This window comes from Haemaphysalis longicornis, unplaced genomic scaffold (assembly GCF_048455015.1).
Source record: "Haemaphysalis longicornis isolate Haplotype H1 unplaced genomic scaffold, Haemaphysalis longicornis Haplotype H1 scaffold_1, whole genome shotgun sequence".
Classification (NCBI taxonomy): domain Eukaryota; kingdom Metazoa; phylum Arthropoda; class Arachnida; order Ixodida; family Ixodidae; genus Haemaphysalis; species Haemaphysalis longicornis.
Window position 1 is genome coordinate 130,876,572 of NW_027526203.1, and position 25,564 is coordinate 130,902,135.

The 25,564-nt window shown below is 46.0% G+C and overlaps 2 long non-coding RNA genes across 2 annotated transcripts; one reads left to right on the forward strand and one right to left on the reverse strand.

Moving 5' to 3' along the window:
- Nucleotides 1-807: 807 nt before the first annotated feature.
- LOC144165875 (uncharacterized) lies at nt 808-10,462 on the reverse strand. The gene is made up of 3 exons (XR_013321535.1): nt 10,347-10,462; nt 7,812-7,904; nt 808-937 (listed from the first exon to the last, which is right to left on the reverse strand). It is a non-coding gene; the product is annotated as an uncharacterized LOC144165875 (long non-coding RNA).
- Nucleotides 10,463-10,700: 238 nt separating this feature from the next.
- LOC144180112 (uncharacterized) lies at nt 10,701-20,237 on the forward strand. Its single transcript, XR_013324344.1, has 3 exons — nt 10,701-10,806; nt 13,249-13,327; nt 19,819-20,237. It is a non-coding gene; the product is annotated as an uncharacterized LOC144180112 (long non-coding RNA).
- The last annotated feature ends 5,327 nt before the right edge of the window (nt 20,238-25,564 follow it).

A 25,564-nucleotide genomic window follows, 5' to 3' on the forward strand; every position in this document is an offset into this window, starting at 1 on the left:
AGCCTAATGCCCCATAAAGTTGGGCCTAAGTCACGCTGGGAATACGCGATAAGTATAATCACTTGTCGCCCACCTTGAACATGTTGGTACTCAGATTTTCTGACGATTGCTTTCAACCTTGTCACGATGGTTGCACTTTTTGCCCTGCTGCTTTTTATGCGATGGCACGAACAACCGGGTGGCTTGTTTTTTTTTCTTTATCGTATCTAGCGCTCCGCCCAGACGAAACGGCAGTTGGCACTAAAGTTTTGCCCACGCAGAATTAAAACTGTCAAATACTCCTGCTTTGATCTTCGCCTCTTAGATTAGACACGCAGGACTACCTTTGCACCGGCTCCTCTTCGCGATCGCGTGTTCACGGGTCTTTTTCTTTTTTGCTTGCAAGCCCCAATGGTGCTAGCACCCACATTTATTTGCGAGTTGGACTATGAAGCCTCCACTGATGACTTACGTTTGTCCACACACACTGACCAAAACAAGCTACAAGGGGCTTTGGTATCCAGTATTCTTACGCTGGAGCATGCTTCAAGGCATGTGATCACAAAAGCACTTAAGTTTACAGCAAATACAGGTTCTCAAATTGACTGAAAAACTGAAACATAACATTAAGCCTTATAAATCTTTACCTAGTATGTGTGCTAGTTCTGCATCAATTGCTAAAAAAAAAAACCCGCAACACATGCTAATGAACTGATCATGAAAAAGTGACGTAGTGAATAGTAAATCTGTCTGCTGAAAACAAAACTACAGATTTGAATATAGATTACATGTTGCAATGTATGGGCATATGAAACAGCAGAAACCAAGTCCCAAAGCTCGAAAATTCTTTATTAAATGCTTTATAACCTCAAATATACATACAACATTTTACGTGCCCATCACGGTTTAGGCCAGGAACATCTTGGCTCAAAACTTTCCACAATTTCTCAGTCAGCACCTGCAACACCAAAAGAAACAAATAAACGCTTCCTCTTACAACCACACCGCAAACGTCAAGTGCATCTAAATTCACAATTGATGTGTATTTTGTCCCATATATGGCTACATTAATATGTACACAAAAGTTAGTTTAGCCTGCTTTTGAACTATTCTAACTGCTTATTTTGAAGTTTTTTTCTACGTGACACCAGAAATCCTTTGCTGATGCAGTCTTGTGTCTAAAACCTGCTTTAGTCCCTTCACACCAAACGGTATTTTTTACTTTTTTGAGAATTTGTACAAGGCCAAATAATGGCTTACACTAGTAGGAATAAAGTTCTGAGCTAGACTGCTTTGATCTCTGATCTCGTTAACAAACTGCACTGCCTTTCCCAATAGCTAAGCAGGTGCTTACAGTGTATCTGACAGAACAGCTGTCACGCAATGGCCATACAGGACAACTGGGTCAGTTTATCAGTCAGGAATTATATGAGGGGGCACTAGGCTGAGCCCAGCTCATCGCACCACTGCTGCAAAAACAAAGTTGAAAAAGATTCTATTTGGGGGGTTGAAGGTGCCGAGGCCACTCTTGGGCTATGAAGCGTGCTAGGTTCGATCCACGTTAATCCTGACATTTGGGTATCTTAACTCGCACTGAAATCTCCACGCACGGGCGTTTTCGATTTTTTTCTTTTTGCCTTCACTAAAAAAAAAAAAATGAAAAAAAACAAAAAAAAACTTCCTTGGGCTCAGCTGCACAATGCTTTAGGAACTGCTGCTACTGCTCAGGCACAAGTTGGAGCCATTACTTGACTAGGCACAAATCCTCAAGAGTTGAAAACTGATTTCAGCGCAAAGCGGCAAAACAGCACTTTATTAAAAACAAGAGAAGTGGGAAAGACCTTATAACAACACGCGCTAAAGAACGACCTTTTTGAATAAACACAGTGTCACTTTGTAAATCGTCAATGCCTGGATAGCATATCCTTCATGCACAAGTATACTTAGTTGCTCCTTTAGACCGACAAAGATGGCCAGAAGAAGTCAGGCTGCTGCCTTGCACGCCTTGTACTTACTGCTTCGCCTTAATATTACCATAAGTTAGGAGCCAAGTATCTGAAATACCCATCTGTTTGATGCTTTGAACATGCCATGTAGGCGTTGTCGTGCAGTAATCCTCATTGGACAACGAGAACAAATGCAAATTAAATGACTCGCGAGCGAAAAATGACGTTACCAAAGTTGATCAGTTCGCGACTCTGGCGCCGCTTTACCATTGAGCCAATGCTGTCGACTTGTTTGTAAACAACCTGTAATTTCTCCGCGCCACGTAACATCATTGATAGTGGTTGCGGACTGAAGTAGCGTAGAAAACCGGGCTAGTTGGTGCAGATTCATCTTCGCAGCGCACAAATAACGAGACAAAAAGGAGGATAACACTGGACAACCACTGAACCAAAACTGAATTTTTATTGAAGAGACAAATATAAAGCCATCGAAGGAATAAAATAAAGATAAAAACATGACACATGAAACCACTATAAGCAACTGTACAGACGAACGCTCTCAAGTACTGCTCTCTTCAAGATACGCCAATTCTGCATCTAAAAGTGCTAAAGACGAGTGCTAACACACGAGTCAGACATTTTTCGAATTTTATGTGCTTCCACTATACTTCCCTCACCTTTTGTTCATCGTGCAAGAACAGTACCGTTGTATCATGAAGGAAAAGCGTGCAACCACAATCTTTGCAACGGGTGGGAAGAGGGCCAGAAGGCACTCAGTGAACTGGCCAACATCAAAGCGACCACCATTGAAAGGAATGCAATAAACCACATTTAATCTATAAGGAACAACCGGTTTCTCATGTTTCACACCACAGCTGTTTGCTCGGCCCTTATTACTAATATTCTTTTCGATGGCGGGACAGCTGCAGTTTAACTTAATTTTGGCTGAAAACACCACATTGATGTTATATCTGCTCCCCACTTCTTTCAAGCGGTGAGATACATCGTGCAGGTACGAGATTACAACTATCTCTTCCTTCACAACATCACAAGCAGGAGACAAGTTTTCTTCACCAAATCCAACAACTGAAGACAGACCGACCCAATGACTCCGTCACCGTAGCCAGCATTTTTGGGTCCAACTAACTGTTCACCAAAGCTAGACTCAATTAGGTGAAAACAAGACTGAAAACAAAACAAGATGGCTGACCTGAGGCAGTTGACAACAATCCCATATTTTGCAATCCTAGAACGTGCTGATGAAGAGTTCAGTAAAGGCTTCTTCGATCGCGGGCTATAGAGCCAACATACATGATTCTGCTCGAATTTTAACAACAGGTCCAAAAACTGGATTGTTCATTCGTTTAGCGCCTTGGACATAAAGGTCAGCCTAAATGCGTGACGTTTGAATGCTCTTAAAATGTCTACCATTTTTCTTGTAGGGTCATAGTTTCCACAAAGTACTAGGTAATCGTCAGCATACATGAAAATTTTAATTGCCAAACCCTCCAAGTCACGTCCCAATACACGGTCAACATGAGCCAAGAAAATGTCACTAACAAGGTGAGGAACTTTAGAACGTCTACAGATTCCAGATCTCTGCACAAAGACACTGTCACACCATCCTACACTAGTTGATGCTAAGTAGAAACGCAGAAGCTCCAAAAAGGATTCCACGGAAATCCCGCAACTTTGCATAAACTTAACCTCGCCGTTGTAGACGGTGATACACTTTTTCACAGAGACCAAAACTTGTTCATGCGGAAGGGAGTAGAAGACGTTTCCAGCGTCAATGCTGAAACCAGAGCACCAGCCTGGATTACTGTGCGCGCAGTAACCTCATTTGTGTGCTGTGAAGATGAAGACGCTTGCGCAGCGTGCCCTATCCTGGTCCTCTTGCACTGCAACATCTGCTACCTCAAACACGGAGCTGCGCAGTGGACACCAGGTCGGCACAGAAATTTTGGCACTCGATGGAGCCCTCTGGCCGACTATGCCACTTATGGTCGTCTCCCATCCCTGCGACCGCAGCACCTTCTGCGGCACTGACGTTGATGACTGGATAAGAACCTACGAGAGTGCGAGTGCTCACAACAGATGGGACGCAACCTTGGGGCTGGCCAACGTAATATTTTACCTCAAGGGCCCAGCCAGACTATTGTTGGTTTGAGACACACGAAGCAGACCCGGCAAGCTGGGAAACCTGCAAATTGACATTACGTGAGCTGTTCGGAAAGCTTGTTGGCCACCAACTAGCCGCGAAGGAACTTTCTTCCCATGCCAAAACCTCGATGGAGTCATCCGTCGCCTATATTCAGGATGGCGTTGCTCTGTGTCACAAGACAGATGCCGACACGTCAGAAACTGGCAAAGTAGGCCATGTGCAGAAAGGAATTGCTGATGGCGCTTTCAACCTGCTTGTTTATAAGGACTGCACCAGCACAGACGGCATCATTACAGAGTGCAGACCGTTTAAACATCTTGAAAAGGGTCTCGCAGCCTCTGGAAAATGTTTCTTTGGTTATCAACGTAACTAGTTGATGCATTTCTTTTTGTTATTCCCCCCACTGTAATGCCAACAGGCGCTGTGGGTACCAAATAAAGAAAGAAAGAAACAAGCGAAAGCTCACTGTATTGCCCCAGAGTTCACTCGACTGACTAACACGGCTCCCACATCCTACTACGAGTATACCACTCCACTGGAATGTGCCCTTCTTTGTTCGACGACTTAATGAAAATAGTACGCCGTGAGCTGGAGGCTACAGCTACGGCTGCCCTACTAGCCCCGACCCGTGAATGAACGTCACCTTCCATCTCCCTAATCCATGCGATATACAGCAAGAGCTCGCAAGCCACACCATTCCACGCATTTGCTCTGTAGCTCACCCGAAAAACGCTTTCACTGTTCCTCGTGTCTTAACGGGTCCCCACCAATATGCCCCACGCCATTTTCAGACACAAAATTCCGAAGAGTGGAGTACTCCTGAAAACAAGCCAATATGCTTCCACTGCTGTCAAGGTGGGCATGTGGCCCGCTACAGCTTTTGACATTGCCACGCTAAGCCTTCGCCTCACCAGAAGACTAGTCAGTGCAGCTCAAGGAGGTAATACTGCACCTGTGACCTGGACGACAGATCCTCTATTAACCAAGGAGTCTAAGCCCAATTTACTAGACGTTACTGTTGATGGTGTTGCAGCCCAGGCTCTCACTGACACAAATGCTCACATCTCTGTAATCAGCTTAACCCTCCGCTGGCATTTCCGCAAAATTATGATGCCACCCATGCAAACATTTGTTCGAGTTGCCAATGAGAGCACACCTTCAATTGCCGGAATGCGTACCGCCTGAATATGGATTGCCGAACACGATAGTGTTGTTCTCTTCACCGTCCTTGAAAAATGCCCCCATGACATTATCCTCGGCGTCGATTTTTTCTCGAACCGTTCTCATTGACTGTTCTGCGGGACTTCTCTCTTTTGAATTTCCTTCTGCCAAAAATGCTCAAAAGCACCGTTCTCGTTCCACAGATTTTGTCAATTTGCTGTCAAATGCTGTAATACATGCCCCTGTGATCAAGCCCACCCGTTTCTCACAGTTATTTCTCACCAGATCGTTCGACAAGCCGAGCGGAAGCTACTACAAGCACGTATCCTTGAGTGCCGCGCCAGAAGCTACGAGCTTTGGAGAAGCAAAACTTCTTTGCACGCCGGCAACTTGAGTATCTTATTCCTGAGGACTTCCCAGATGTGCAGCTGCACGCAAACTGAAGGCCGTCATAGAACGTTGCAAGAGAGGAAACTGCAAGCACTCCGGCCGGACGTGCCACAATGCACCCAAGAGGTCATCAACCTATCTCCGTACACACCGAACGAAGAGGAGGCTAAGGTTTTGTCCCGTGGTTTGAATTTTAACACGGAAGCACCCCCGGAGCCAGGAAAGGTGATTTGTGTGGTCGAACGTGCGGTCGGCCAGCTTCCCTCTGAAGTATGGCAAGAAGCACGCACTCGTGCTATTGGTGTGCTCTCTGGTTTGCGAAGACATTGTGCAAGACTGCATTTATCGGTAGCGGAGAGGCAAGCCATCAGGAGCCTGCGGAATAACAGCAGTATCGCAATCCTTCCTGCTGACAAAGGCAATGCCACGGTCTTGCTAGATAGCAGTGACTACCACAAGAAGATGTTGGCCCTTCTCGAAGACCAGCAGACATATGCTCCTCTAGCCCGTGACCCAACTAGCAGGTTACAGTCCAAGGTTCAAGAACTGCTAACCAGGCTTTTCAAGCTAGTCCCTCCGCACCACAAGGGCCTCTACTACAGGTTACTGTGCACGAATGGTTCAGCCCCGGCAATCTACGGTCTGCCTAAAATCCACAAGCCTGGCGTTCCTCTTCGGCCTATCGTCGACTTCTCGAGGTCACCGCTCTACCGACTATCAGGCTACCTTCACCAAGTGTTGAGCCCTCTAGCCGGTAAGACGCCCACGCACGTCGGAAACTCAAGTCTCTTTTCACTAGTGTCCCAGTGGATCTGGCAGTAGCCATGTGCGAAGAAGCACTAAACGCGGACATTAGTTTTCCCGATCGCACTCCCTTTGACGTCCCCGAGCTCTGTGAGTTGCTTATGTTTTGTCTGAGCAACACCTATTTTTCTTACGGGGGAAGCCTCTATCAGCAGACCCATGGCACGGCGATGGGTGTGTCAATATCAATAACTACGGCCAATCTAGTTATGGAGGCTTAAGAGGGGAAGGTATTGGCAACCTTCACACCGGCACCGAGGTTTTTCTGCCGCTATGTCGACGACTGTTTTTGTATTTTAAAAAATCAAGAGGTCCCATGTCTTCTGGACAGCCTCAACGCCCAGAATGTGCATATACAGTTCACCGTGGAGTTCGAGCAAGACAACATGCTTCCCTTTTTTGGATGTTCTTGTTCGCCACGATGCGGGCGCTCTCTCCTTCTCAGTGTACAGGAAGCCCACACACACAGGTCGTTACCCCAGTTTTGAATCTTGCCACCCTCTCGGCCACAAGACATCCGTTGTGTCGTCCTTGATAAAGCGCGCCGTACGCATCTGCTCAGATGACAGTGCACTGAAACGTGAATTAGGAACGATTCGCCGCGAACTAATCGCCAATGGCTATCCTAAGCGACTTATTTGACAAACCAAGAATAAGATACTACAGTCAAGAATGGACAACAACACGACATTACGAGCATGCTCAGCCATCCCCTATGTCCCAGGAATAAGCGAAGCATTGTCGCGCGTCTTTTCAAAATATGACATGTGCATTGCCCATGTACCGACCAGCAAGCTCCGCGACGACTGAAAGAGCACCAACGTGATGTAAGAAATCATAATCACATGACGAATGCCATTGCGGAGCACGCGCACAAACATTCCCACAAGATTGACTCGGAGAACACCGCAATTTTAGCTAAGGAAAAGAACACATCATCTCGGTGTCTGCTAGAGTCACTTTTTATCCAATCAACGCCAGCCACAATGAACCGGACGGATGGGACTTTGCCTCCCGTCTACGCATGCTCTCTACATCATGTGCTGCCTATATAATTGACGACGACGGCTTGTCTTACGTTGCGAACAAGGGACCCGTATGTGGTTCCGAAACGTCAATATATTTTTATTCTTGGTCAATGTTCGCTTTTCTTTTGAAAGTTATTATATGGTCTTCCCTATTACAGACACGCTGCTTCTGTGAAACGTCACTCTGCCACACATCCTCATTACTGTGGTAGAGAACCAAACCTGCCTTCCCTTTCAGTTTTTCAACTTCAGTTTCACACCTCAAGTCTTTCCCAGGGGGATTTCGCTTGCAATGCTGTGCCCGTTCTGCCATGAATGCTAGCACCCCTGCAGATTTACCTCTTGCAGTGCAGGCGTCCCATCAATCAAGGCAGTGGCTGCTTCAGACCTCCCACCGGATCATACCGCCGATCTCCCTCGTCTTCTGGATTCCTGCAAGGACATCTTCGACTTAGACAACCATCCACCAACCCAAACTTCTGCAGTCACCCATCATATCAACACCAACGATGCTTCACTAGTGTACAGGTGGCCCTATTGCGTATCACTTGCTGAACGACTCGTCATCCAAAAGGTAAAAAAAAAAAATGCTCAGTAAGGATACAGTCGAACCATCTTCCAGTCTGTGGGTGTCTCCAGTCGTGTTGGTCAGAGAAAAAGATGGGACGTAGTGCTTCTAGATGGATTATGCAAACTAAACTATTATGAAGGAAGGCCTTATACACTGGGATCTCATTGATACAATTCTGCATAATACGTTTTTCTTTTCATTCCAAGCCAAAATCCCTTAGAAATAATGCATTTTCGTGCATTTGATACGATCACATTTTTGCTAAAAATTGGATAGCACGACCACGAAAGTGAACCTTGACCATTTTTAGAAACCTTACATTTATTCTTCGGTATACTAGCTCAAACCCCATGTCAACAACCCATGACTTGCATGGCAGCGCCGGTTCTGCGACAAAAATACTGCTGCCGGGCGTGGGCGCTCTGTTCAATGAGGATGATACGTGAGGCGAGGCACTGCGCCGTCTAGCGAAACATATCATAATCACAGAGTTTCTCAGTTTGATCATAATCGAGGAAGAAGGTTCCAATGCTCTTGGCAGGCGGCGACTTCCCTCCCCAACTTCTCGCCATGCTCTGTGCTTCCCGCTCCGTTATTTGTTCTCTTTCTGCGCTGTTCCTGTGTTCGATGGTGTTGCTTATGAGGCTATTTTTGTTCTTGTTCTATTTGACTAGTCTTGTTCTCCTTAGGCTGCCTTGTTGCTGTGCGGGGTGTGCTGCCAGGCTTGTGGCAATGTCGAGGAAACGGAAGGCACTCAGTATAAAAAGAAAAAGTGGAAATTGTACAGAAATTGAGAGAAAATCCGAAGAGGAAATGCGTGGATTTGGCACACAAGCTCGGTTTGCCAGTGTCAACGCTCAACACTATTGCCGGTCAGCAAGAGGAACTTCAAAAGAATCTGCAAGTTTCCGGCCCTGATGCGAAACAAGCACAAGGTGCGAAGCATGACCAAATGGAAGACATCCTGCTCACATGGTGGGAGGAAGTTAGAGCGGCAGGATGAACACCGATAGGTCAGTACTACTTGAAAAAGTTGACAACACTGCGCTCTCCTTGGGCATTGAGGACTCCAAAGCGTCTGGTGGCTGGCTTCACCAATTCAAGGCACAACGTGAGGTGTCATACAGAACAGCGTCCGCCCAAGTGAAAAATACCAGCAGCTTTTTTTTTATTTTTACATTTCCGGAGAATTTTCTCCCAGACTTCGAAAAAGAAAGTGCAGCACAAATTTACCAGCTACTCCACTGTTGCTCAATAAAATTGAGTTGCTGACGGAGAATGCAGATTTTTTTGCTTTTTTTAAACAACCTCTTTGGATAATACGATTTTCATATAATACTTTTTATTTCCTGGTTCCCCTGAAAAACGTATCAACGGGATTTCACTGCACATGATACATAGACAAGATGTGGCTGGCAACTTGTGAAGGGAGGTAACTTCGTGCAACCAAAGCCTGATTAGTCATGCTAATTCCTCCTATATTTCAATATGGTCTAACACCAGCTACCCCACTTCGGCAGAGCCAGTGGGGAACATTTCAACACTACTGTCACTGTGTACTGCAGAACGAACATCCATCTCGCATTTAAAAGCCCTGCACACGAAGCTGCATCGCGCAAATTTGTTCTATGGCCACTGAATGTCCTCGCTGAATGTCAAGGAAGCGTCCTCACCGACGCGCTTTGGCGTCGTCTATCAGCGGATTCGTATGTATACAAGCGTTTACAGCAAGAACGGTAAATATATTACTACGTCCTTCAAGCACATGTCGGCAAAATGCGATTACTTCGCCGCGTCCGCAGGATTGAGCCGCACAGTAGAGAACACAGTCGTAGCATACTAGCAGGAATGAACGCATCGTACGGCTTCTTCCACGTTTCGTCACCCCGTGACTACAGTTTACCTCAACACCAATTTATAACGCACGCCCTTAAAGAGCTTACACTCTAAAAAGCGCTACAACCTTTCTGGTAACCTTGAGTGAATGTAAAAGCGTAGCCACCGCGCACATCACGCCGTAGCTAGCGCCGACTTCAATGCGAACGCGGTCGTCGACGCGGCTACGTGAACGTACCGCTGACAGCCTCAAGGAAAGTGTATTTGGGGGCTCTAGAACAACGTATTTAAATTGAGCCCATGTTTGCGAATAACAAATGATTCCTTGAGTGCTTTAGTTACATTGTCATTCAGAATGTGCCTAGCCAGTTATGTCCAACATACGGAGAGCGCACGGCGTTTGCAGTACACGGAAAGGTATATAATTACCCGTCCCTCTTGACACCAGCCCTTAAAAAATATCTTACCTTTCGTTTATGACGCAAAAAGATGCCGAGGAGAAAGCAGCAGGTTTCGTTATCTACAAGAAATCGATGCTGGCTTGCGCTTTGAAACTCGTACACAACAGGCAAGTGGCTTCGGCTTGACACGGCTTGACCAGTGTTGCTTTTGCCTTGCGCAAAATAAATCAACTAAAAAACTCTGTCACACGCCCGGCTAAATATAGCCGCTCGTGATCTGTTATTTGCATAGAGTTAATACTTCTGACTCGTTATTTGCGGAGGTAACAGAGTATAAAAGTCGTGTGACAGAGTTTTTTAGTTGATTTATTTTCCGCAAGGCAAAAGCAACACTGGTCAAGCCGTGTCAAGCCGAAGCCACTTGCCTGTTGTGTAGGAGTTTCAAAGCGCAAGCCAGCATCGATTTCTTGTAGATAACGAAACCTGCTGCTTTCTCCTCGGCATCTTTTTGCGTCATAAACGAAAGGTAAGATATTTTTTAAGGGCTGGTGTCAAGAGGGACGGGTAATTATATACCTTTCCATGTACTGCAAACGCCGTGCGCTCTCCGTATGTTGGACATAACTGGCTAGGCACATTCTGAATGACAATGTAACTAAAGCACTCAAGGAATCATTTGTTATTCGCAAACATGGGCTAAATTTAAATACGTTGTTCTAGAGCCCCCAAATACACTTTCCTTGAGGCTGTCAGCGGTACGTTCACGTAGCCGCGTCGACGACCGCGTTCGCATTGAAGTCGGCGCTAGCTACGACGTGATGTGCGCGGTGGCTACGCTTTTACATTCACTCAAGGTTACCAGAAAGGTTGTAGCGCTTTTTAGAGTGTAAGCTCTTTAAGGGCGTGCGTTATAAATTGGTGTTGAGGTAAACTGTAGTCACGGGGTGACGAAACGTGGAAGAAGCCGTACGATGCGTTCATTCCTGCTAGTATGCTACGACTCTGTTCTCTACTGTGCGGCTCAATCCTGCGAACGCGGCGAAGTAATCGCATTTTGCCGAAATGTGCTTGAAGGGCGTAGTAATATATTTACCGTTCTTGCTGTAAACGCTTGTATACATACGAATCCGCTGATAGACGACGCCAAAGCGCGTCGGTGAGGACGCTTCCTTGACATTCAGCGAGGACATTCAGTGGCCATAGAACAAATTTGCGCGATGCAGCTTCGTGTGCAGGGCTTTTAAATGCGAGATGGATGTTCGTTCTGCAGTACACAGTGACAGTAGTGTTGAAATGTTCCCCACTGGCTCTGCCGAAGTGGGGTAGCTGGTGTTAGACCATATTGAAATATAGGAGGAATTAGCATGACTAATCAGGCTTTGGTTGCACGAAGTTACCTCCCTTCACAAGTTGCCAGCCACATCTTGTCTATGTATCATGTACAGTGAAATCTCGTTGATACGTTTTTCAGGGGAACCGGGAAATAAAAAGCATTATGTGAAAATCGTATTATCAAAGAGTTTGTTAAAAAAAAGGAGAAAAATCTGCATTCTCCGTCAGCAACTCAATTTTATTGAGCAACAGTGGAGTAGCCGGTAAATTTGTGCTGCACTTTCTTTTCGAAGTCTGGGAGAAAATTCTCCGGAAATGTAAAAATAAAAAAAAAATCTGCTGGTATTTTTCACTTGGGCGGATGCTGTTCTGTATGACACTTCACGTTGTGCCTTGAATTGGTGAAGCCACCCACCAGACGCTTTGGAGTCCTCAATGCCCAAGGAGAGCGCAGTGTTGTCAACTTTTTCGCGTAGTACTGACCTATCGGCGTTCATCCTGCCGCTCTAACTTCCTCCCACCATGTGAGCAGGATGTCTTCCATTTGGTCATGCTTCGCACCTTGTGCTTGTTTCGTATCAGGGCCGGAAACTTGCAGATTCTTTTGAAGTTCCTCTTGCTGACCGGCAATAGTGTTGAGCGTTGACACTGGCAAACCGAGCTTGTGTGCCAAATCCACGCATTTCCTCTTCGGGTTTTCTTCCAATTTCTGTACAATTTCCACTTTTTCTTTTTATACTGAGTGCCTTCCGTTTCCTCGACATTGCCACAAGCCTGGCAGCACACCCCGCACAGCAACAAGGCAGCCTAAGGAGAACAAGACTAGTCAAATAGAACAAGAACAAAAATAGCCTCATAAGCAACACCACCGAACACAGGAACAGCGCAGAAAGAGAACAAAGAACGGAGCGGGAAGCACAGAGCATGGCGAGAAGTTGGGGAGGGAAGTCGTCGATTGCCAAGAGCATTGGAACCTTCTTGTTCGATTATGATAAAAGTGAGAAACTCTATGATTATGATATGTTTCACTAGATGGCACAGTGCCTCGCCTCACATATCATCCTCATTGAACAGAGCCCCCACGCCCGGCAGCAGTGTTCTTGTCGCAGAACCGGCGCTGCCATGCAGGTCATGGGTTGTTGACATGGGGTTTGAGCTAGTATACCGAAGAATAAATGTAAGGTTTGTAAAAATGGTCAAGGTTCACTTTTGTGGTCGTGCTATCCAATTTTTAGCAAAAATGTGATCGTATCAAATGCACGAAAATGCATTATTTCTAAGGGATTTTGGCTTGGAATGAAAAGAAAAACGTATTATGCAGAATTGTATCAATGAGATCCCTGTGTATAAGGCCTTCCTTCATAATAGTTAAGTTTGCATAATCCATCTAGAAGCACTACGTCCCATCTTTTTCTCTGACCAACACGACTGGAGACACCCACAGACTGGAAGATGGTTCGACTGTATCCTTACTGAGCATTTTTTTTTTTTTACCTTTTGGATGACGAGTCGTTCAGCAAGTGATACGCAATAGGGCCACCTGTACACTAGTGAAGCATCGTTGATGTTGATATGATGGGTGACTGCAGAAGTTTGGGTTGGTGGATGGTTGTCTAAGTCGAAGATGTCCTTGCAGGAATCCAGAAGACGAGGGAGATCTGAAGCAGCCACTGCCTTGATTGATGGTGCTTGATGGGACGCCTGCACTGCAAGAGGTAAATCTGCAGGGGTGCTGACAAGGATAAAAAGTGACTCTAGCAGACGCCGAGATGATGTGTTGTTTTCCTTGGCTAAAATTGCGGTGTTCTCCCAGTCAATCTTGTGGGAGTGTTTGTGCGCGTGCTCCGCAATGGCATTCGTCATGTGATTATGATTTCTTACATCACGTTGGTGCTCTTTCAGTCGTCGCGGAGCTTGCTGGTCGGTACATGGGCAATGCGCATGTCATATTTTGAAAAGACGCGCGACAATGCTTCGCTTATTCCTGGGACATAGGGGATGGCTGAGCGTGCTCGTAATGTCGTGTTGTTGTCCATTCTTGACTGTAGTATCTTATTCTTGGTTTGTCAAATAAGTCGCTTAGGATAGCCATTGGCGATTAGTTCGCGGCGAATCGTTCCTAATTCACGTTTCAGTGCACTGTCATCTGAGCAGATGCGTACGGCGCGCTTTATCAAGGACAACACAACGGATGTCTTGTGGCCGAGAGGGTGGCAAGATTCAAAACTGGGGTAACGACCTGTGTGTGTGGGCTTCCTGTACACTGAGAAGGAGAGAGCGCCCGCATCGCGGCGAACAAGAACATCCAAAAAAGGGAAGCATGTTGTCTTGCTCGAACTCCACGGTGAACTGTATATGCACATTCTGGGCGTTGAGGCTGTCCAGAAGACATGGGACCTCTTGATTTTTTAAAATACAAAAACAGTCGTCGACATAGCGGCAGAAAAACCTCGGTGCCGGTGTGAAGGTTGCCAATACCTTCCCCTCTTAAGCCTCCATAACTAGATTGGCCGTAGTAACTGATATTGACGCACCCATCGCCGTGCCATGGGTCTGCTGATAGAGGCTTCCCCCGTAAGAAAAATAGGTGTTGCTCAGACAAAACATAAGCAACTCGCAGAGCTCGGGGACGTCAAAGGGAGTGCGATCGGGAAAACTAATGTCCGCGTTTAGTGCTTCTTCGCACATGGCTACTGCCAGATCCACTGGGACACTAGTGAAAAGAGACTTGAGTTTCCGACGTGCGTGGGCGTCTTACCGGCTAGAGGGCTCAACACTTGGTGAAGGTAGCCTGATAGTCGGTAGAGCGGTGACCTCGAGAAGTCGACGATAGGCCGAAGAGGAACGCCAGGCTTGTGGATTCTAGGTAGACCGTAGATTGCCGGGGCTGAACCGTTCATGCACAGTAACCTGTAGTAGAGGCCCTTGTGGTGCGGAGGGACTAGCTTGAAAAGCCTGGTTAGCAGTTCTTGAACCTTGGACTGTAACCTGCTAGTTGGGTCACGGGCTAGAGGAGCATATGTCTGCTGGTCTTCGAGAAGGGCCAACATCTTCTTGTGGTAGTCACTGCTATCTAGCAAGACCGTGGCATTGCCTTTGTCAGCAGGAAGGATTGCGATACTGCTGTTATTCCGCAGGCTCCTGATGGCTTGCCTCTCCGCTACCGATAAATGCAGTCTTGCACAATGTCTTCGCAAACCAGAGAGCACACCAATAGCACGAGTGCGTGCTTCTTGCCATACTTCAGAGGGAAGCTGGCCGACCACGCGTTCGACCGCACAAATAACCTTTCCTGGCTCCGGGGGTGCTTCCGTGTTAAAATTCAAACCACGGGATAAAACCTTAGCCTCCTCTTCGTTCGGTGTGTACGGAGATAGGTTGATGACCTCTTGGGTGCATTGTGGCATGTCCGGCCGGAGTGCTTGCAGTTTCCTCTCTTGCGATGTTCTATGACGGCGTTCTCCCATGCTAGCGGTGAAGTTTGCGTGCAGCTGCACATCTGGGAAGTCCTCAGGAATAAGATACTCAAGTTGCCGGCGTGCAAAGAAGCTTTGCTTCTCCAAAGCTCGTAGCTTCTGGCGGCACTCAAGGATACGTGCTTGTAGTAGCTTCCGCTCGGCTTGTCGAACAATCTGGTGAGAAATAACTGTGAGAAACGGGTGGGCTTGATCACAGGGGCATGTATTACAGCATTTGACAGCAAATGGACATAATCTGTGGAATGAGAACGGTGCTTTTGAGCATTTTTGGCAGAAGGAAATTCAAAAGAGAGAAGTCCCGCAGAACAGTGAATGAGAACGGTTCGAGAAAAAATCGACATCGAGGATAATGTCATGGGGGCATTTTTCAAGGACGGTGAAGAGAACAACACTATCGTGTTCGGCAATCCATATTCAGGCGGTACGCATTCCGGCAATTGAAGGTGTGCTCTCATTGGCAACTCGAACAAATGTTTGCATGAGTGGCGTCAGAACTTTGCGGAGATGCCAGCGGAGGGTTAAGCTGATTACAGAGATGTGAGCATTTGTGTCAGTGAGAGCCTGGGCTGCAACACCATCAACAGTAACGTCTAGTAAATTGGGCTTAGACTCCTTGGTTAATAGAGGATCTGTCGTCCAGGTCACAGGTGCAGTATTACCTCCTTGAGCTGCATTGATTAGTCGTCTGATGAGGCGAAGGCTTAGCCTGGCAATGTCGAAAGCTGTAGCGGGCCACATGCCCACCGTGACAGCAGTGGAAGCATATTGGCTTGTTTTCAGGAGTACTCCACTCTTCGGAATTTTGTGTCTGAAAATGGCGTGGGGCATATTGGTGGGGACCAGTTAAGACACGAGGAACAGTGAAAGCGTTTTTCGGGTGAGCTACAGAGCAAATGCGTGGAATGGTGTGGCTTGCGAGCTCTTGCTGTATATCGCATGGATTAGGGAGATGGAAGGTGACGTTCATTCACGGGTCGGGACTAGTAGGGCAGCCGTAGCCGTAGCCTCCAGCTCACGGCGTACTATTTTAATTAAGTCGTCGAACAAAGAAGGGCACATTCCAGTGGAGTGGTATACTCGTAATAGGATGTGGGAGCCGTGTTAGGCAGTCAAGTGAACTGTGGGGCAATACAGTGAGCTTTCGCTTGTTTCTTTCTTTCTTTATTTGGTACCCACAGCGCCTTTTGGCATTACAGGGGGGGGAATGACAAAAAGAAATGCATCAAGTAGTTACGTTGATAACCAAAGAAACATTTTCCAGAGGCTGCGAGGCCCTTTTCAAGATGTTTAAACGGTCTGCACACTGTAATGATGCCGTCTGTGCTGGTGCAGTCCTTATAAACAAGCAGGTTGAAAGCGCCATCAGCAATTCCTTTCTGCACATGGCCTACTTTGCCAGTTTCTGACGTGTCGGCATCTATCTTGTGACACAGAGCAACACCATCCTGAATATAGGCGACGGATGACTCCATCGAGGTTTTGGCATGGGAAGAAAGTTCCTTCGCGGCTAGTTGGCGGCCAACAAGCTTTCCGAACAGCTCACGTAATGTCAATTTGCAGGTTTCCCAGCTTGCCGGGTCTGCTTCGTGTGTCTCAAACCAACAATAGTCTGGCTGGGCCCTTGAGGTAAAATATTACGTTGGCCAGCCCCAAGGTTGCGTCCCATCTGTTGTGAGCACTCGCACTCTCGTAGGTGCTTATCCAGTCATCAACGTCGGTGCCGCAGAAGGTGCTGCGGTTGCAGGGATGGGAGACAACCATAAGTGGCATAGTCGGCCAGAGTGCTCCATCGAGTGCCAAAATTTCTGTGCCGACCTGGCGTCCACTGCGCATCTCCGTGTTTGAGGTAGCAGATGTTGCAGTGCAAGAGGACCAGGATAGGGCACGCTGCGCAAGCCTCTTCATCTTCACAGCACACAAATGAGGTTACTGCGCGCGCAGTAATCCAGGCTGGTGCTCTGGTTTTAGCATTGACGCTGGAAACCTTTTCTACTCCCTTCCGCATGAACAAGTTTTGGTCTCTGTGAAAAAGTGTATCACCGTCTACAACGGCGAGGTTAAGTTTATGCAAAGTTGCAGGATTTCCGTGGAATCCTTTTTGGAGCTTCTGCGTTTCTACTTAGCATCAACTATTGTAGGATGGTGTGACAGTGTATATGTGCAGAGATCTGGAATCTGTAGACGTTCTAAAGTTCCTCACCTTGTTAGTGACATTTCTTGGCTTATGTTGACCGTGTATTGGAACGTGACTTGGAGGGTTTGGCAATTAAAACTTTCGGGTATGTTGACGATTACCTAGTACTTTGTGGAAACTATGACCCTACAAGAAAAATGGTGGACATTTTAAAAGCATTCAAACGTCACGCATTTAGGCTGACCTTTATGTTCAAGGTGCTAAACGAAAGAACAATCCAGTTTTTGGACCTGTTGTTAAAATTCGAGCAGAATCATGTATGTTGGCTCTATAGCCCGCGATCGAAGAAGCCTTTACTGAACTCTTCATCAGCACGTTCTAGGATTGTAAAATATGGGATTGTTGTCAACTGCCTCAGGTCAGCCATCTTGTTTTGTTTTCAGTCTTGTTTTCACCTAATTGAGTCTAGCTTTGGTGAACAGTTAGTTGGACCCAAAAATGCTGGCTACGGTGACGAAGTCATTGGGTCGGCCCATCTTCAGTTGTTGGATTTGGTGAAGAAAACTTGTCTCCTGCTTGTGATGTTGTGAAGGAAAAGATAGTTGTAATCTCGTACCTGCACGAGGTATCTCACCGCTTGAAAGAAGTCGGGAGCAGATATAACATCAATGTGGTGTTTTCAGCCAAAATTAAGTTAAACTGCAGCTGTCCCGCCATCGAAAAGAATATTAGTAATAGGGGCCGAGCAAACAGCTGTGGTGTGAAACATGAGAAACAGTTTGTTCCTTGTAGATTAAATGTGGTTTATAGCATTCCTTTCAATTGTGGTCGCTTTGATGTTGGCCAGTTCACTGAGTGCCTTCTGGCCCTCTTCCCACCCATTGCAAAGATTGTGGTTGTACGCTTTTCCTTCATGATACAACATTACTGTTCTCGCACGATGAACAAAAGGTGCGGGAAGTATAGTGGAAGCACATAAAATTCGAAAAATGTCCGACTCGTGTGTTAGCGCTCGTCTTTAGCACTTTTAGATGCAGAACTGGCGTATCTTGAAGAGAGCTGTACATGAGAGCTTTGTCTGTACAGTTGCTTATAGTGGGTTCATGTGTCATGTTTTTATCTTTGTTTTATACCCTCGATGGCTTTATATTTGTCTCTTCAATAAAAATTCAGTTTTGGTTCAGTGGTTGTCCAGTGTTATCCTCCTTTTTGTCCCGTTATTTGTGCGCTGCGAAGATGAATCTGCACCAACTAGCCCGGTTTTCTACGCTACTTCAGTCCGCAACCACTATCAATGATGTTACGTGGCGCAGAGAAATTACAGGTTGTTTACAAACAAGTCCACAGCATTGGCTCAATGGTAAAGCGGTGCCAGAGTAGCGAACTGATCAACTTTGGTAACGTCATTTTTCGCTCGTGAGTCATTTAATTTGCATTCGTTCTCGTCGTCCAATGAGGATTACTGCACGGCAACACCTACATGGCACGTTCAAAGCATCAAACAGATGGGTATTTCAGATACATGGCTCCTAACTTATGGTAATATTAAGGCGAAGCAGCAAGTACAAGGCGTGTAAGGCAGCAGCCTGACTTCTTCTGGCCATCGTTGTCGGTCTAAAGGAGCAACTAAGTATACTTGTGCATGAAGGATATGCTATCCAGGCATTGATGATTTACAAAGTGACACTGTGTTTATTCAAAAAGGTCGTTCTTTAACGTGTGTTGTTATAAGGTCTTTCCCACTTCTCTTGTTTTTAATAAAGTGCTGTTTTGCCGCTTTGCGCTGAAATCAGTTTTCAACTCTTGAGGATTTGTGCCTAGTCAAGTAATGGCTCCAACTTGTGCCTGAGCAGTAGCAGCAGTTCCTAAAGCATTGTGCAGCTGAGCCCAAGGAAGTTTTTTTTTTTTCATTTTTTTTTAGTGAAGGCAAAAAGAAAAAAAAATCGGAAACGCCGTGTGTGGAGATTTCAGTGCGAGTTAAGATACCCAAATGTCAGGATTAACGTGAATCGAACCTAGCACTGTGTCACGCTTCATAGCCCAAGAGTGGCCTCGGCAACTACAACCCCCAAAATAGAATCTTTTTCCACTTTGTTTTTGCAGCAGTGGTGCGATGAGCTGGGCTCAGCCTAGTGCCCCCTCATATAATTCCTGACTGATAAACCGACCCAGTTGTCCTGTATGGCCATTGTGTGACAGCTGTTCTTCAGATACACTGTAAGCACCTGCTTAGCTATTGGGAAAGGCAGTGCAGTTTGTTAACGAGATCAGAGATCAAAGCAGTCTAGCTTAGAACTTTAATCCTACTAGTGTAAGCCATTATTTGGCCTTGTACAAATGCTCAAAAAAGTCAAAAATACCGTTTGGTGTGAAGGGACTGAAGCAGGTTTTAGACACAAGACTGCATCAGCAAAGGATCTCTGGTGTCACGTAGAAAAAACATTCAGAATAAGCACTTAGAATAGTTCAAAAGCAGGCTAAACTAACTTTTGTGTACATATTAATGTAGCCAAATATTGTGAATTTAGATTTACTTGACGTTTGCGGTGTGGTTGTAAAAGGAAGCGTTTATTTGTTTCTTTTGGTGTTGCAGGTGCTGACAGAAATTGTGGAAAGTTTTGAGCCAAGATGTTCCTGGCCTAAACCGTGATGGGCACGTAAAATGTATGTATATTTGAGGTTATAAAGCATTTAATAAAGAATTTTCGAGTTTTGGGACTTGGTTTCTGCTGTTTCATATGCCCATACATTGCAACATGTAATCTATATTCAAATCTGTAGTTTTATTAAAAAATTGTTTTCAGCAGACAGATTTACTATTCACTACGTCACTTTTTCATGATCAGTTCATTAGCATGTGTTGCGGGTTTTTTTTTTTTTTAGCAATTGATGCAGAACTAGCACACATACTAGGTAAAGATTTATAAGGCTTAATGTTATGTTTCAGTTTTTCAGTCAATTTGAGAACCTGTATTTGCTGTAAACTTAAGTGCTTTTGTGATCACATGCCTTGAAGCATGCTCCAGCGTAAGAATACTAGATACCAAAGCCCCTTGTAGCTTGTTTTGGTCAGTGTGTGTGGACAAACGTAAGTCATCAGTGGAGGCTTCATAATCGAACTCGCAAATAAATGTGGGTGCTAGCACCATTGGGGCTTGCAAGCAAAAAAGAAAGACCCGTGAACACACGATCGCGAAGAGGAGGCGGTGCAAAGGTCGTCCTGCGTGTCTAAATCTAAGAGGCGAAGATCAGAGCAGGAGTATTTGACAGTTTTAATTCTGTCTGGGCAAAAATTTAGTGCCAACTGCCGTTTCGTCTGAGCGGAGCGCTAGATACGATAAAGAAAAAAACAAAACAAGCAACCCGGTTGTTTGTACCATCGCATAAAAAGCAGGGCACAAAGTGCAACCATCATGACAAGGTTGAAAGCAATCGTCCGAAAATATGAGTACCAACATGTTCAAGGTGGGCGACAAGTGATTATACTTATCGCTTATTCCAAGCGTGACTTAGGCCCAACTTTATGGGGCATTAGGCTAAATTTCTATTTGTCACACTCCAGGAATTCATTCATAATAAAGGTTGACGACTTTCACAGCGGCGGCCGATCACAGGGTAAACTGTGGATGCACGCTTGCGTAGCAACCGTTCACGCGACAATTTTCGAACGCTACACTGCGATTGCAAAACAGCACGGATGACAAAGTATTTAGGTAATATTACTTAGAACACTGTTGCAGCGTAAAACGTAATCAAACGACACGGATGACAAAGTATTTAGGTAATATTACTTAGAACACTGTTGCAGCGTAAAACGTAATCAAACGACCCGGTTGAAGCACTTCGAAATGCACAGCGGCGGGCACCACAAGGGGACGCGAAATCCAACACAGGCACAGTTGTAACTTCGTTAAACTATCCAGATCTAGGAGTGTGGTTGAATCACAGCGCAGCCGTCCCAGAAGGCGAAATCCAACGCGCGATTGAAACACTTGCCGGTTGGCGCAAGCGAAAAGGGTGCACTGCCGACCGGCCGCCGGGCCAAGAGCGGGGAGTGTGTGCGCCGGCAGAACAGCCCCGCAACCCTTCGCCTTTCCCTCTCGCACTCCTCCTTTTCTCCCTTTCGTGGGTGATGCATCGCCGAAACCGGAATACGCGGGATCAGCATCGCCGGGTGGGGGGGCAGAGCCTTTTCCAGAAAATACCGGGAGGGAACTTGCAATTCCCCCAGCTCCCCCCCCCCCCCCCCCCCCGTTGTCTCCGTCTATATGTCGTATAGGGTACGCATGCAGGGTATCCAAAACTCAAACAATGCATGGTGTGTACTGCTTGATGAATACTGAAATGTCAAACAAGAAAAAATGCAGCAAGGATAAAATTGCCCATTAAATTTAATTTATATCAGGAGAGGGCGGTTTCACCAGAGACAATTTTTTATGTTGAATATCTTGCAGTGCATTTATACTAAATAAACTTGCGAAACAATATCCCAAGCCAGTTTAGCAACTAGTACTCACCAGGAAAATCTGAAAAAAAAAGAAAGTGAGCGTCTAGCAGGCCTACTTGCTGAAAAAAATTGTGGTTGATGCCTCTTTCATGGGAATCGGTAAAACACGAAAATTAAATGTGCCTTCATCGGAGCATTTAAATGTTTATTGCTTGCACATTGCTATTTATATTACGTTGGTATGGCACCATTAGACGCATGAACGTTAGACACTGGATTGCAGACGCCAGAACATTGCATAAATCCGACTGAAATCACAGCCCCTTGAAAACCATGCAAACGAAACCGAACCGAAACCGAAAGCAGTAGGTGGTGGAGGGTGCCTCAATTCACCCGCGTCTCGCGCACACGAAGACGTGGCATCGAGGCACCAACTGTCGGCGCTCATGAGTGTCATGATGAACTACTTCGCTTCACCTCTCCTAGACGACAGCGCCATCTGAAGGCATAAGGTAGTGGGAAAGATATAAGGTGCATTAGTAGGCTTACTTGCGCTTGAATTCATAGCGCAGTGGGCACAGCGCTGCGTACCTCCCGTTCTGACGAGAGAGTTCGTGGTTCAAATCCGGGTGGTGCCGCGTCAATAAAACTTTTTCTGGCGATGTCACTTCCGTGACGGGTATGACGCCGGTGAGATCTTGGTGTACCCGGCCATAAAACGCTTTTGTGTTAAAAAAAGTTCACACATTTACATTTACAGGTACACCCCACATGCACATGGCTTTTAATTAGTTCTGACCTAACATGACTAAATAATGGGGCTCACAGCAAGCAAGAAATACTGAATACAGTTGAGTCCACTTATAACGATACCGTTTATAACAATATATCGGATATAACGATGAACAGCTATGGCACCGTCCGCTTTTGTATGCTTTCCATGGGAAAATAAACCGCTTATTACAATGCTCCAGTGCCGCGATATCGGATATACCGATTGAATCGGGTTACAGCAAGCACCGAAAATGTGAGGTGCCGCCGGCTTTCCACGCCAACCATGCCGACACCATGCGCCGCGATGCGCATCGCATCCCATCCACCCCTCAGACAACGAGTCAACTGCGCAGCTTACGAGGAACCTATGCCGCCGCTTTGGCCCCGTCCCCGTGCCTTCTGCTTTGAATTTGACTGGGTGCCTCTTCAACTACCTCTGTTTTTCCGCGGATCAGACGTCAGGGCCGGTGTGTTGGAAACGTGTGAGCGCCTCACTGAAGAGGCTATCGTTGCGCGGATACGTGCTGCGGACAGCGGTCGCAGTGACAACCCTGACGATGCAGTTGCACAGCCTACTCGGGTAGCACTTTCGCAGGAGGCCAACGCATGATGTTCTCTCAGGGACGTCATTTCCACCAAGGACCCTTCGCTCAGCTAGGTGAAGCACCTATAGATGATCGTGAAAAAGATGTGCGCCAGCTTCATGTGCAGCAAACAAAGCTGACCGAGTATGGCTTCTTTTCCACAAATAGGTAGCAGTACAACCTTGCTTGCATGCAGATAAAGTGTTTTGAGCTCTGCTACGTCTTTTTATTTAGCAACCCGCATATAACAACCATCGGTTATAACGATGGGATTTCCTTGGCACTTGGATATTGTTATAAGTGGACTAGACTGTACTTCACTCCACTTAGACAGTTTCGAGTGAATCCAGGCCCGCACGAGAAACACCAGAAACCTAACGTGACATACGCAATAATAAAAAAAGATGGAAGCAATACACTAATATTTAAGCTATTGCAATACACAGCTGCTTCTACTGACTCTCGCACCAAAACGCCAATCCACTGTATATATGTTTCCAAGGGCATGTAGACCTCCTTTAGTGACACGTACCACAACATCGCCCACGCTGAAAGCCCGCTTGTTCAACCTACCAGAACGGCCTCTCCAGCGTGACGCTAGTTTCTCAGAAACAGGAGAGTCGCACCAAAATTTATGACAGATATAAAACTGCAAAGAGCAAAGCACAGCACATATTCATTACATGTGACAAATAAGACCAGTTCTGTGGAATATACATGTGGGGTACACAGTGTACGGAAATGTATCACAACAGGAAACTGTGCCTTCTGTCGATTCACTAATTACTAAACCGGAAAAGCCGTGGGCATGTCGCCTTTAGGAACTCCCCGACACGGACCACACCTAAAAACCTGCTTGTTGATCGAGCAACTTACCACAACTCCCTTTCCTTATTCCAACACATGTGAAGAAGTATCTGCATCAAATAAAAACAGGACAAGCAAAACAAGGCATACACCCCTTGCAAGTGACAATATCGTGCTTGCATCATTGAGTCGGTTTCTGAAGCACACGCTACCAGGATAGGGTGCACAGCCAAGGGCGTCGATGGTATCAAGCGATCGTTGCGATGAAAGCTAGAGGTTGGTTACTGATAGCCTACCCTACCGATTAATCGATTAATCACAATAAAATTCACAACAGTTAATTGTTTCAACTCACGCAGGTGAATTAAACACATGTAGAGGTACCGAAAAACTTTAGCTGTCCACCTACGTTGATCCATTGCTCTCAACCTCCCCTCAAAGCATATTTTGCTGTGGGCTTCTCGGACTTCAAACGATGCAGTGAAGGCTACAGGGCCGAGTCACGACGTTTCACTGCGCAGCTGGAAGTAGTGCAACAGAAATAAATTGCTGGGTGTAACCTAAGCTGTTAAAAAATGTATAGTTCTTATTTTTTACTCTTGGATGGATAGTTCCACTAAATTATTAGCCAGAATATGTGAACAGAGAGCATTATTTTTTAGATAATTAGGTTTTCTTGGTTGTGGCGTTTGCCACTGGTGTCGTATAGCTTCTTTTAAGAAAAAAAGAAAAAGTGGCGTCCTCTCGACGGCAGCCATTAAGTGACAGCAACCTTTCTTTCTGTTCGGTAGTCACCACTTTATTCGCGCATAGGATTTTCAATAAGTTTGAGAACCAAAAGCTGTAATAACAAACAAAGGAAGTTGTCTGCAACGTGTGTTCCCAAGTGAAACTGACGTAACCAGGACTCTGTTGTTTTCGCATTTCTTTTGGTTAGCGAGCTTACCAGCAAAAGCGCGAGCGTGTTGTTGCACACCTTCTGCGTGCTGGCAATGCTACACGTTCAATGTTGCTGGCCAGTTTTCAGCTCCAGAATAGTTTACACCACTGCATGTCCTCAAAACTGCAGCGCTGACAAAACTCTTGTCATTTCTAGATGAAACAGAGTTTGACGGTATTGTTCACGGCATTAAAGTCAGTCTGAGTTCTCCAGTTAAAGCGCTGGCTTGTGTATAGAAACAAATAAAGCGTAATATAGGGAAGGAGACACCCATATGCCTGTAAGCTCGGTGATCGCGGTTCAGCACACTCAACCACGAAGGTCATGTGAAGAAACAAACTAGCAAATGCATGCATATCTGTCGCACCAAAACTGAGCAGCTAGTTCCCCCCTCCCCCTGTAGCTTTCTCTCCATTGCCACAAAAAGTTGTCCCCGAGTTTTTATAGCTGCGATAGAAATTGCGCCTCTACCCTGTTGAAGGGAAACTGCGCTCACGGAGACGGACACATAAGAAACGTACACTTTGACTTGAAGAATTTCCCTTCAAAAGATGCTGCACCAACTATTTTAATTAGCCCGACACCGAGCATTACTGAACCACTACCTTGTATTCCGCCTGCCATTTTATTTGCCCACCCCTCATGCAATGACCCCAAAAGGGTCCTTGAGGTGTCAATAAAAAAAGCGTTTCGCTGCTGCAAAATTTAACATTTCAAATTTAAACCGCTGTTCCAAGTTACACAAAATATCCTGCACATACGCAAGAGCCAGGTCTGCTGGCATTTA